The sequence below is a fragment of the Bombina bombina genome, chromosome 4 (genome assembly GCF_027579735.1).
Source record: "Bombina bombina isolate aBomBom1 chromosome 4, aBomBom1.pri, whole genome shotgun sequence".
NCBI classification, from domain to species: Eukaryota; Metazoa; Chordata; class Amphibia; order Anura; family Bombinatoridae; genus Bombina; species Bombina bombina.
In genome coordinates, this window is record NC_069502.1 from 106,830,236 (window position 1) to 106,844,224 (window position 13,989).

The 13,989-nt window shown below is 37.7% G+C and overlaps 1 protein-coding gene across 3 annotated transcripts in view; it reads left to right on the plus strand.

Moving 5' to 3' along the window:
* Window positions 1–13,989, plus strand: part of LOC128655959 (cytochrome P450 2K6-like) — a 393,574-nt gene that overhangs the window by 359,987 nt on the left and 19,598 nt on the right. The window lies entirely within an intron of this gene.

Here is a 13,989-nt window from a genome sequence, read left to right on the forward strand (position 1 = left end):
TGTATACATACTGTATACATTTGTGTTAATATGTGTATATACACATATTAACACATTAATATATATATATATATATATATAAAAAATGTATATAAGCACATACATATATATTTACTGGGAACACACAGTTCCCAAAAACCACAAATTAAAGGCACTTTTCAGTGCTGTTTTTTTTAACACCCTACTCTCATCAACTTTAGCCCCAAAATACTGCCTAGTGCCGTTATTTTATTAAAAAATAAAGATGCTGCTATATTTATGTTTTAATAAAATACATTACACATTATTTTGGGGGCTTTTGGGGCACTTTTATAAAATTAACCAGAGATCTGATCCCTGGTTAATTTTATAAGCGCAAATTGCTACCACAAGCTTGTGGTAGCAATAACCAGCCACTTGTAATGGCTGGTCAATTATCGCGTGCCTGCAAACAAGCAAATTTGCCCTTTGCAGGCACGCGATAATTTAGCTCTCCACTTGTAATCTAGACCTAAAGAAATACTATATAGAATGATGCATTCGAAGAAAAGATTAGTCTGAGAATAGCATGTAGATGTATTTTTTAAAGTTTCTTTAGCTGTTTAAATATTGACAAGATAAGTGTAAACTTTTAGTGTCTATAAAACAATTCTGTAACTTTGTTTACCTTTTCTACTGTGGCCAATAAGTGACAGTTATATATAGGTCACTAGAGTGTGCAGCCAATTGCTTTGTGGAACATAACAGTGCATCTATTTCAGAAAAGAATAACAGGAAAATGGGACAAAATAAATAATGAAAGTATATTGCAGAGTTTTTTTAATTTATATGATATATCATTTTATATTACTATCTCAAAGGGTTTAATGTCCCTTTGATAAAGCAATTTACAAATTTAATATGGTAACAAATTGGGAAAAGCAATTTACATAAACAATGTTACATAAAGGTACACTCCAGGCAGAACTGGAATCCATGTGGATGCATTTCAGATTTGAATGGAAGCATTTTTGTAATATTCATGTATGTAAAAAATGCTTCTAACAAAAGATACAGCTGTGTATTTAATTATGCACCGTGCACCAGCATTTTAAACTCAGCACAAGCTCATAGAACCTAAGATGCTTGTATTATCTGGTAATGACTCAATTTGTTACATTGTCCCAAAGCAGCCACCTTCTACATATTACCAAAGATCCACAATAATCCAACTATCCCTTCAGGATGCCTGATAGTCTCTGGTATTGATAACTTAATGGAAAAAGCAAGTCAGTACATTGACTTCAGACTCAGAGAATATGTGACCAATTACCATCTTTCATAAAAGACACAATGGAAGTACTACAACAACTTGAAAATATAAAACTAACAAAGGAAACAATTTTAATAACTGCTGATGTAGAGGCACTATACACAAGTATAGATCATAAGTTGGGCATTGAAGCAGTCAAGAGCTTCCTATTAACATCTTCAATGGAAGATGGGCTCCATGAAGACTTTATAATCAAACTTTTGGACTTTTTTGCTTAAAGGGACAGTATACACCAGAATTGTTATTGTTTAAAAAGATAGATAATACCTTTATTACCCATTCCCCAGTTTTGCATAACCAACACTGTTATATTAATACACTTTTTACCTATGTGATTACCTTGTATCTAAGCCTCTGCAGACTGCCCCCTTATCTCAGTGCTTTTGACAGACATGCAGTTTAGTCAATCAGAGCAGACTCCTAAATAACTCCATGGGGATGAGCACATTGTTATCTATATGACACACATGAACTAGTACTGTCTAACTGTAAAAAACGTTCAAAATGCTCTGAGCTAAGGGGCGGTTTTCAACGGATTAGAAATCAGTTTGAGCCTAGCTAGGCTTAGCTTTTAAAAAAAACACCAAGGGAACAAAGCAAATTTAATTATAAAAGTCAATTGGAAAGTTGTTTAAAATTGCATGCCCTATCTGAATCATGAAAGTTTTTTTTGGACTTGACTGTCCCTTTAACCATAACTACTTTGTCTTTTATCAGGAATTCTACCTCCAGATAAGAGGTACGACAATGGGGACAGCTTGCGCCCCAATGTATGCCAACCTCTTTCTAGGTTGGTGGGAAAAACAGGTAGTCTTATCAGACTAAAATGTGACATATACTAACCAATATCCCCTTATGGTTAAGATATATTGATGATGTATTTTTCCTATGGGAGGCCCCAAGTAATCAACTGGAAGAATTCCTTACTATACTAAACACCAACAACTTAAATATAAAAATAACATGGGAAATGGATCTAAATACTGTAACGTTCCTGGATTTAAAGATATCCCAAAATGCTAAAGATGAAATTGACACAGACCATATAAAAAAAAGCCACAAACAGTATTTTGCATTACTCTAGCACACACTCCCCACATACATTAAAATCATTACCAATAGAAGACAGACACCCAAACCTATAAAAAAAGAGCTGATGAACTTCAGAACAGACTGAAGCAAAGGGGATACAGTAATTGGATCATCCAAAAGGCACGACAGAGGGCAGAAATACAGATAGGAAACAATTACTACAGAAAAATAAAAAAATAAAGATGGAGCAACAAGACTGATCCTAACGTACGCACCTCAAACTAAAGCAGTACTGGGTATTTTAAATAAGGACTTAGGAATTTTAAGATCTGATCCAATTCTGAATAAGATTATTGGAGATACGATACAGGTGGGATACAGGAGGACAAAAAAATCTGAAAGAATTAAGTTAACCCTAGGCACTTTGTTAAAAAAAAAGACACATAATTCGTTTTTAGCTGGTAATTTTACTCAATCTGTAAACACATGAAAATAATAACAAATAGATTTCAGAAATAACACAAAAGTTAATCCCATGTGAATTGCAACACTGAGGCAGTAATCTATGGAATTACATGCAAATGCAATCTTTACTATATTGGTATGACTTTCAGAAAATTTAAAGTGGGAATGCTAGAACACCTGAGTAACACTAGAAATGATAACAAAGATCTAAGAGACAAAAAAATCTTACTACTGTGGCTTCACATTTTCTGAAATTAAAGCAAGCAAGAACATCAGAATTTCTCTGTTTTGGGATTTAAAAAATAAGACTAGGAATTAGAGAGGCCAAAATGGAGCAAGCCCTTCTTAAAGAAGAAAGTCATTGGATTTATCTCCTAAATTCAGTACAACCTTATGGTCTCAACGAGAACAACAACTTCTTTAGTCATTTATAACAAATGAACATTAAGACCTGTATCATGAAACATACATGTAACTACTTTCAGCCACTTTATTTGATGAAGATGGGTATTCGACCCCTCACAAAATATCACAAATCTTCACATTTGTGCACAAATTAATATTTTCTGATCAGCATGGTTATGGTAATAACCCCAAACGCCTAGTTGAAGCTGGGAATCCCTTAAAATGTATTACTAAGATACTATATAATTCACAATTATACACATATCCTTGCACTTCACTACTGCCATGACAATAAAATATTTATGTAAAGACCATTTAGATCATTTCACTAAGACACTCTTGCACACATTATAGACACTGTGAACTCCAATTTTTAATCTTTTAACTCCACACATATAATTTTTTGCACATGGTTGCTTCACTGGTTTATAATTTATACATTTTATTTAAATCTTTAGCATCACTATTTTTAAGCTGTATAGGAAACATCACTATGATTCACTATTCATCATAATTAAATGAATAATATACACTGTTGTATATAAATAATGAATATCACTCATATAGAACTGCAACTGGTTCTAGTGGATAATATATTGAATTTGAACATATAGTTTTATCTCATCAGAGAGTAACAAACCAATATCAGTGTCATCAAGTGTACAAAACCTTCTAAAGGAGCTTATAGTATTTGCAGAATTTCTCAGTTTGCTTCTATATATAGATAAGATACCAATACAGAAATTCCTCTGAAAAATAAGGTATAATATGACACAAAGATGAGAGCTGTCACTCAATGGATGGTGCCGATATTCACAAGATATGATTCATATTCGTAAAACAGTATGAGAATGAGTGGCTTACGTCATAAAAAGATGCTGTTGACATGGAGCCTCACCTTTTGATAAAGCCAGGGATCCGGCGAAACATCTTGAGAGAAGTGGGTTGGTGGGAGCTCCAATGGTTTTTATAAACTTGCAGAATTAATCAGCTATTAGGCAGCTGATACTTATGTAATACCATGTGGACACTTTAACTCTGCAAGCAGCGGATATTATTTAACCATAGAATTGATTTACCTTTTTGATATTCTTTAATATATGAGCAGGGTGGTATAGCCTAGCCCATATTAACTGTGGGTTTTTCATTCTTTAGGAAGGATCATTTAAAAGATAACCTAGCTTTGGTTTAATTCAATAGTGAAGTGAATAAGATATTCAATATTTAATCCCTCTTTCTGTTACTACGTTTATAATCACATAATCTAGCAAGCAATTACTGAACCGTATAATATTGCAATTTCTCTGCAGGTCACAATTGAGATTACTTTCCCCAATGATTTAGCATTATTTAGACTTAAGCAGCAGGCTACAAATAAAGACTGCTCTCTTTGAACAGTTATATACAATATTAGAACCGAAACTGTTTAGCCTTAAAGGGACACTGAACCCAAATTTTTTATTTCGTGATTAAGATAGAGCATGCAATTTTAAGCAACTTTCTAATTTACTCCTATTATCATTTTTTCTTTGTTCTCTTGCTATCTTTATTTTAAAAAGAAGGCATCTAAGCTAAAGAGTCAGACAATTTTTGGTTCAGAACCCTAAACATCGCTTGTTTATTGATGGGTGAATTTATCCACCAATCAGCAAGAACAAACCAGGTTGTTCAACAAAAATGGGCCGGCATCTAAACTTACATTCTTGCTTTTAAAATAAAGATACCAAGAGAATGAAGAAAATGTCATAATAGGAGTAAATTAGAAAGTTGCTTAAAATTGCATGCTTATCTGAATCACAAAAGAAAAAAATTGGGTTCAGTGTCCCTTTAAGCTGTATAGAGGTTGTGCATAACATCTATATTATTGATAACATAAATATCGTTACCTGCAACCAAATTAGCTGCCAAGCCCTGAGCATTGTTTATTGCTTATTAGAATGATTTTTGAATCCTATTGTTACAACAACTGATTACTATCTACACAGTGAACAGGTTACTTAAAGGGACATGAAACCCAATTTTTTTCTTTCATGATTCAGATAGAGAATACAATTTTAAACAACTTTCTTATTTACTTCTATTATCTAATTTGTTTCATTCTCTTGGTATCATTTGTTAAAGTAGCAGCAATGCACTAATGGTTTCTAACTTAACTTGTGGGTGAGCCAATCACAATCGATATATATGTGCAGCTACCAATCAACAGATAGAACATAGGTTCTCTGCTGCTCCTTAACTTTCCTAGATAAAGCTTTCAGCAAACTATAACAAGAGAAGGAAGCAAATTAAATAATAGAAGTAAATTGGAAAGTTGTTTAAAATTGTATTCTCTATCTGCATCATGAAAGAAAAAAACATAATTTATGCTTACCTGATAAATTCCTTTCTTCTGTTGTGTGATCAGTCCACGGGTCATCATTACTTCTGGGATATTATCTGCTCCCCTACAGGAAGTGCAAGAGGATTCACCCAGCAGAGTTGCTATATAGCTCCTCCCCTCTACGTCACCTCCAGTCATTCGACCAAAGACCAACGAGAAAGGAGAAGCCAAGGGTGTAGTGGTGACTGGATTATAATTTAAAAAATATTTACCTGCCTTAAAAAACAGGGCGGGGCGTGGACTGATCACACAACAGAAGAAAGGAATTTATCAGGTAAGCATAAATTATGTTTTCTTCTGTTATGTGTGATCAGTCCACGGGTCATCATTACTTCTGGGATACCAATACCAAAGCAAAAGTACACGGATGACGGGAGGGATAGGCAGGCTCATTATACAGAAGGAACCACTGCCTGAAGAACCTTTCTCCCAAAAATAGCCTCCGAAGAAGCAAAAGTGTCAAATTTGTAAAATTTGGAAAAAGTATGAAGCGAAGACCAAGTTGCAGCCTTGCAAATCTGTTCAACAGAGGCCTCATTCTTAAAGGCCCAAGTGGAAGCCACAGCTCTAGTAGAATGAGCTGTAATTCTTTCAGGAGGCTGCTGTCCAGCAGTCTCATAGGCTAAACGAATTATACTACGAAGCCAGAAGGAGAGAGAAGTAGCCGAAGCCTTATGACCTCTCCTCTGACCAGAGTACACGACAAACAGGGAAGACGTTTGTCGAAAATCCTTAGTTGCCTGCAAATAGAACTTGAGGGCACGAACTACATCCAGATTGTGTAGAAGACGTTCCTTCTTTGAAGAAGGATTTGGACACAAGGATGGAACAACAATCTCTTGATTGATATTCCTGTTAGTGACTACCTTAGGTAAGAACCCAGGTTTAGTACGCAGAACTACCTTGTCTGAGTGAAAGATCAGATAAGGAGAATCACAATGTAAGGCTGATAATTCAGAGACTCTTCGAGCCGAGGAAATAGCCATTAAAAATAGAACTTTCCAAGATAACAATTTTATATCAATGGAATGAAGGGGTTCAAACGGAACACCCTGTAAAACGTTAAGAACTAAGTTTAAACTCCATGGCGGAGCAACAGTTTTAAACACAGGCTTGATCCTAGCTAAAGCCTGACAAAATGCCTGGACGTCTGGATTTTCTGACAGACGCTTGTGTAACAAGATGGACAGAGCTGAGATCTGTCCCTTTAATGAGCTAGCCGATAAACCCTTTTCTAAACCTTCTTGTAGAAAAGACAATATCCTAGGAATCCTAACCTTACTCCAGGAGTAATCTTTGGATTCACACCAGTATAGGTATTTACGCCATATTTTATGGTAAATCTTTCTGGTAACAGGCTTCCTAGCCTGTATCAGGGTATCAATAACCGACTCAGAAAAACCACGTTTTGATAAAATCAAGCGTTCAATTTCCAAGCAGTCAGCTTCAGAGAAGTTAGATTTTGATGTTTGAATGGACCCTGTATCAGAAGGTCCTGTCTTAGAGGTAGAGACCAAGGCGGACAGGATGACATGTCCACTAGATCTGCATACCAAGTCCTGCGTGGCCATGCAGGTGCTATTAGAATCACTGATGCTCTCTCCTGTTTGATTTTGGCAATCAATCGAGGAAGCAGCGGGAAGGGTGGAAACACATAAGCCATCCTGAAGTTCCAAGGTGCTGTCAAAGCATCTATCAGAACCGCTCCCGGATCCCTGGATCTGGATCCGTAGCGAGGAAGTTTGGCGTTCTGGCGAGACGCCATGAGATCTATCTCTGGTTTGCCCCAACGTCGAAGTATTTGGGCAAAGACCTCCGGATGAAGTTCCCACTCCCCCGGATGAAAAGTCTGGCGACTCAAGAAATCCGCCTCCCAGTTCTCCACTCCCGGGATGTGGATTGCTGACAGGTGGCAAGAGTGAGACTCTGCCCAGCGAAATATCTTTGATACTTCCATCATTGCTAGGGAGCTTCTTGTCCCTCCCTGATGGTTGATGTAAGCTACAGTCGTGATGTTGTCTGACTGAAACCTGATGAACTCCCGAGTTTTTAACTGGGGCCAAGCTAGAAGGGCATTGAGAACTGCTCTCAATTCCAGAATGTTTATTGGCAGGAGACTTTCCTCCTGACTCCATTGTCCCTGAGCCTTCAGAGAATTCCAGACAGCGCCCCAACCTAGTAGGCTGGCGTCTGTTGTTACAATAGTCCAGTCCGGCCTGCTGAATGGCATCCCCCTGGACAGATGTGGCCGAGAAAGCCACTATAGAAGAGAGTTTCTGGTCTCTTGATCCAGATTCAGAGTGGGGGACAAATCTGAGTAATCCCCATTCCACTGACTCAGCATGCACAATTGCAGCGGTCTGAGATGTAGGCGTGCAAAGGGTACTATGTCCATTGCTGCTACCATTAAGCCGATCACCTCCATGCATTGAGCTACTGACGGGAGTTGAATGGAATGAAGGACACGGCATGCATTTAGAAGCTTTGTTAATCTGTCTTCTGTCAGATAAATCTTCATTTCTACAGAATCTATAAGAGTCCCCAAGAATGGAACTCTTGTGAGAGGAAAGAGAGAACTCTTCTTTTCGTTCACTTTCCATCCATGCGACCTTAGAAATGCCAGAACTAACTCTGTATGAGACTTGGCAGTTTGAAAGCTTGAAGCTTGTATCAGAATGTCGTCTAGGTACGGAGCTACCGAAATTCCTCGCGGTCTTAGTACCGCCAGAAGGGCACCCAGAACCTTTGTGAAGATTCTTGGAGCCGTAGCCAATCCGAATGGAAGAGCTACAAACTGGTAATGCCTGTTTAAGAAGGCAAACCTTAGATACCGGTAATGATCTTTGTGAATCGGTATGTGAAGGTAAGCATCCTTTAAATCCACTGTGGTCATGTACTGACCCTTTTGGATCATGGGTAAGATTGTCCGAATAGTTTCCATTTTGAACGATGGAACTCTTAGGAATTTGTTTAGGATCTTTAAATCCAAGATTGGCCTGAAAGTTCCCTCTTTTTTGGGAACCACAAACAGGTTTGAGTAAAACCCTTGTCCTTGTTCCGACCGCGGAACCGGATGGATCACTCCCATTAATAATAGATCTTGTACACAGCGTAGAAACGCGTCTTTCTTTATTTGGTTTGTTGACAACCTTGACAGATGAAATCTCCCTCTTGGGGGAGAGAATTTGAAGTCTAGAAGGTATCCCTGAGATATGATCTCTAGCGCCCAGGGATCCTGGACATCTCTTGCCCAAGCCTGGGCGAAGAGAGAGAGTCTGCCCCCCACTAGATCCGGTCCCGGATCGGGGGCCCTCGGTTCATGCTGTCTTAGGGGCAGCAGCAGGTTTCCTGGCCTGCTTGCCCTTATTCCAGGACTGGTTAGGTTTCCAGCCTTGTCTGTAACGAGCAACAGCTCCTTCCTGTTTTGGTGCAGTGGAAGTTGATGCTGTTCCTGTTTTGAAATTTCGAAAGGGACGAAAATTAGACTGTCTAGCCTTAGCTTTGGCTTTGTCTTGAGGTAGAGCGTGGCCCTTACCTCCTGTAATGTCAGCAATAATTTCTTTCAAACCGGGCCCAAACAAAGTTTGCCCCTTGAAAGGTATATTAAGTAATTTGGACTTAGAAGTTACATCAGCCGACCAGGATTTTAGCCACAGCGCCCTACGTGCCTGAATGGCGAATCCTGAATTCTTAGCCGTAAGTTTGGTTAAATGTACTACGGCCTCCGAAATGAATGAATTAGCTAGTTTAAGGACTCTAAGCCGGTCCGTAATGTCGTCCAGCGTAGCTGAACTAAGGTTCTCTTCCAGAGACTCAATCCAAAATGCTGCCGCAGCCGTAATCGGCGCGATGCATGCAAGGGGTTGCAATATAAAACCTTGTTGAACAAACATTTTCTTAAGGTAACCCTCTAATTTTTTATCCATAGGATCTGAAAAAGCACAGCTATCCTCCACCGGGATAGTGGTGCGCTTAGCTAAAGTAGAAACTGCTCCCTCCACCTTAGGGACCGTTTGCCATAAGTCCCGTGTGGTGGCGTCTATTGGAAACATCTTTCTAAATATTGGAGGGGGTGAGAACGGCACACCGGGTCTATCCCACTCCTTAGTAACAATTTCAGTTAATCTCTTAGGTATAGGAAAAACGTCAGTACTCGCCGGTACCGCAAAGTATTTATCCAACCTACACATTTTCTCTGGTATTGCAACAGTGTTACAATCGTTAAGAGCCGCTAAGACCTCCCCTAGTAATACACGGAGGTTTTCCAATTTAAATTTAAAATTTGAAATATCTGAATCCAATCTGCTTGGATCAGAACCGTCACCTACAGAATGAAGCTCTCCGTCCTCATGCTCTGCAAGCTGTGACGCAGTATCAGACATGGCCCTAGAATTATCAGCGCACTCTGTTCTCACCCCAGAGTGATCACGCTTGCCTCTTAGTTCTGGTAATTTAGCCAAAACTTCAGTCATAACAGTAGCCATATCTTGTAATGTTATCTGTAATGGCTGCCCAGATGTACTAGGCGCCATAATATCACGCACCTCCCGGGCGGGAGATGCAGGTACTGACACGTGAGGTGAGTTAGTCGGCATAACTCTCCCCTCGCTGTTTGGTGAAATTTGTTCAATTTGTACAGATTGGCTTTTATTTAAAGTAGCATCAATACAGTTAGTACATACATTTCTATTGGGCTCCACCTTGGCATTGGAACAAATGACACAGGTATCTTCCTCTGAATCAGACATGTTTAACACACTAGCAATAAACATGCAACTCGGTTACAATCTTATTTAACAAAAACGTACTGTGCCTCAAGAAGCACTAAACGATTAAATGACAGTTGAAATAATGAACTGAAAAACAGTTATAGCATCACTCTTTAAAAACAACACAACTTTTTAGCAAAGGTTTGTTCCCATTAGTAAAATAACACTAATTAAATTTTAAACATAAAAATTACAGAGCAACGTTTTAAATCACAGTCACTATATAAGTCTCACAGCTCTGCTGAGAGAATCTACCTCCCTTCAAAGAAGTTTGAAGACCCCTGAGTTCTGTTAGAGATGAACCGGATCATGCAGAAAATACAAGAGTAACTGACTGGAAATTTTTGATGCGTAGCAAAGAGCGCCAAAAACGGCCCCTCCCTCTCACACACAGCAGTGAGAGAGAAACGAAACTGTCATAATTAAAACAAGCAAACTGCCAAGTGGAAAAATAATGCCCAAATATTTATTCACTCAGTACCTCATTAATGCAAACGATTCTACATTCCAGCAAAAACGTTTAACATGAAAAATACCTATTAAAATGTTTAATGTACTTTTACAGAGTAATTCCGGTGAAATACCATCCCCAGAATACTAAAGTGTAGAGTATACATACATGTTCATTATAACGGTATGGCAGGATTTTCTCATCAATTCCATTCAGAAAATAAAAACTGCAACATACCTCAATGCAGATTCAACTGCCCGCTGTCCCCTGATCTGAAGTTTTTACCTCCCTCAGATGGCCGAGAAACAGCAATATGATCTTAACTACTCCGGTTAAAATCATAAGAAAAACTCTGGTAGATTCTTCTTCAAACTCTGCCAGAGAGGTAATAACACGCTCCGGTGCTATTGTAAAATAACAAACTTTTGATTGAAGTTCTAAAAACTAAGTATAATCACCATAGTCCTCTCACACCTCCTATCTAGTCTTTGGGTGCAAGAGAATGACTGGAGGTGACGTAGAGGGGAGGAGCTATATAGCAACTCTGCTGGGTGAATCCTCTTGCACTTCCTGTAGGGGAGCAGATAATATCCCAGAAGTAATGATGACCCGTGGACTGATCACACATAACAGAAGAAATGTGGGTTTCATGTCCCTTTAATTAGATTATACACTGTAACGTAATTGCCTAACTATATCCAAAGAGCTATTAGTAGTTAGAATGAGAAAATGACAATATTTATCTACACTATATCTCACTATTTAGATTTATTTAAACCTGGGTTATTTCCTTGAGCTGCTTTATAACTTTAAACATTTAGTGATAACCTGGTATCCATATTCATAATACCCTTTTGACTGCACTATGATATAAGTTGATTTATTGCTAGCATTTTAGTTTTTAAATACCCACTTTTTAAATTTTATTTCTAATAAAGTTTTGTGTTTTAAACCACCCATAATGTACACACACACATACAATATATATGAAAGGGGTTAATCCTGAGTGCTTGTATAGTATCGCTTTTTTGTTCAGTGTCTCTAACTGAATATTGGAAATGACTCAATTTGTGACATCATGCAAACCTCACTGGCACTTTGAGCAGCTGCAGTATTTAAAATGATTATGCACTGAGAATATCTAGCTATGTTTCAATGATAACTTTTATTATTTGCAATTTTGCAAATATATGTATATTGTAAATATGTTTCTATTCCAATATATAATTTGTGCATTTCAATTTTGACTGGAATGTCCCTTTAATTCCTCATCAAACAAAATACAAACAAAAATAAAGCTTTTGTTGGAGCCATCAGGATAGATATAAAAATGTGATTCCTATAACAAAGAAGATAATTGTCTAAAGATAGACACATAATTGTCAAGAAGAGTATATTTTGTGAAGGAATAATTAATATATAACTTAAATGAATAAAGACAGCAGTAGCGGACCTACTCAAAAGTGGGAACTTGTGTAAACTTTTTTTTTTGGTCCCCCCAAAAGTAACTCAGTAGTAAGCTATAGTGATAAAGGCTAAATGGGTCCCCATCTCTATGGCCCTGGTGCCATATTTCCTGTATGTAAAGAAGGCAGCTGCCTAAGGGTTACTTACTTACTTACATTACACTAATGGTTGTCTCTACTGCTGCAACAACAATAACAAAAACAATAACAAAAAACAAATTCAGGAAGCCTAAAGTACAAAAAAGGTGGATTTCAAGTCTGATTGGCTGCAAAATACTGTCAATCTTTTTTTTTTATTCTCTTCATTGTATTTGGGGAGATGTAGTTAAAGGGACAGTCTAGTCAAAATTAAACTTTAATTATTCAGATAGGACATGTAATTTTAATCAACTTTCAAATTTATTTTTATCATCAAATTTGCTTTTTTCTCTAAGTATTCTTAGTTTAAACTAAACCTAGGCAGACTCATATGCTAATTTATAAACCCTTGAGGGCTGCCTCTTATCACATGCTTTTTAAATTCCTTTTCAACACAAAGAGAAAAAGTACCCGTGGGCCATGTAGATAACACTGGCCTCTAGTTATCAAGCTGTCAACCGCAAATACGCTAGAATTCCGCAGCTTATTTGTGGCGAGGTTGATTTGCCTTAGTTATCAAGCCCTAGACACTGGCAAAAGTAGAATATAGTGACGTAAGCTTCTATCCGCCGGACTCAGTCCGACACAGATCGATTCTTACGTCACTCCAGATGTTCCGCACACAAGTTCGGCACAATCTGACTACTTTTGCTAGTTATCAAAAAACTAGCAGGTACGCTCGGCACTTTTCCGGCCCAGCGTACCTGGTTTTCAAACCGCCGCCCTGGAGGCGGCGGATCCCATAGGAAACAATGGGAGTCTGACCATAGCGAAAGTTCATGTTCGCTGCTGCCAGATATCCCATTGATTCCTATAGGAGATGTCTGCACCTAGCACCCTAACATGTACCCCGAGTCTAAACACCCCTAATCTGTCCCCCCCTACACCGTCGCAACTAAATAAATGTATTACCCCATAAACCGCCGCTCCCAGAGCCCACCGCCACTCTAATAAATATGTTAACCCCTAAACCGCCACTCCCGGTCCCCGCCACAACTATAATATATGTATTAACCCCTAAACCGCCGCTCCCGGACCCCGCCGCCAACTAAATTATGCCTAGTAACCCCTATCCTGCCCCCCTACACCGTCGCCACCTATAATAAATTTATTAACCCCTATCCTAATAATACTAAAATTATTAACCCCTAAACCTAAGTCTAACACTAACCCTAACACCCCCCTAACTTAAATATTAATTAAATAAATCTAAATAATATTTCTATTATTAACTAAATTAATCCTATTTAAAACTAAATACTTACCTTTAAAATAAACCCTAATATAGCTACAATATAAATAATAATTATATTGTAGCTATCTTAGGATTTATTTTTATTTTACAGGCAACTTTCAATTTATTTTAACTAGGTACAATAGCTATTAAATAGTTATTAACTATTTAATAGCTACCTAGTTAAAATAAAGAGAAATTTACCTGTAAAATAAAAACTAACCTAAGTTACAATTACACCTAACACTACACTATACTTTAATAAATTATTCCTATTTAAAACTAAATACTTACATGTAAAATAAACCCTAAGATAGCTACAATGTAATTAATAATTACATTGTAGCTATTTTAGGAT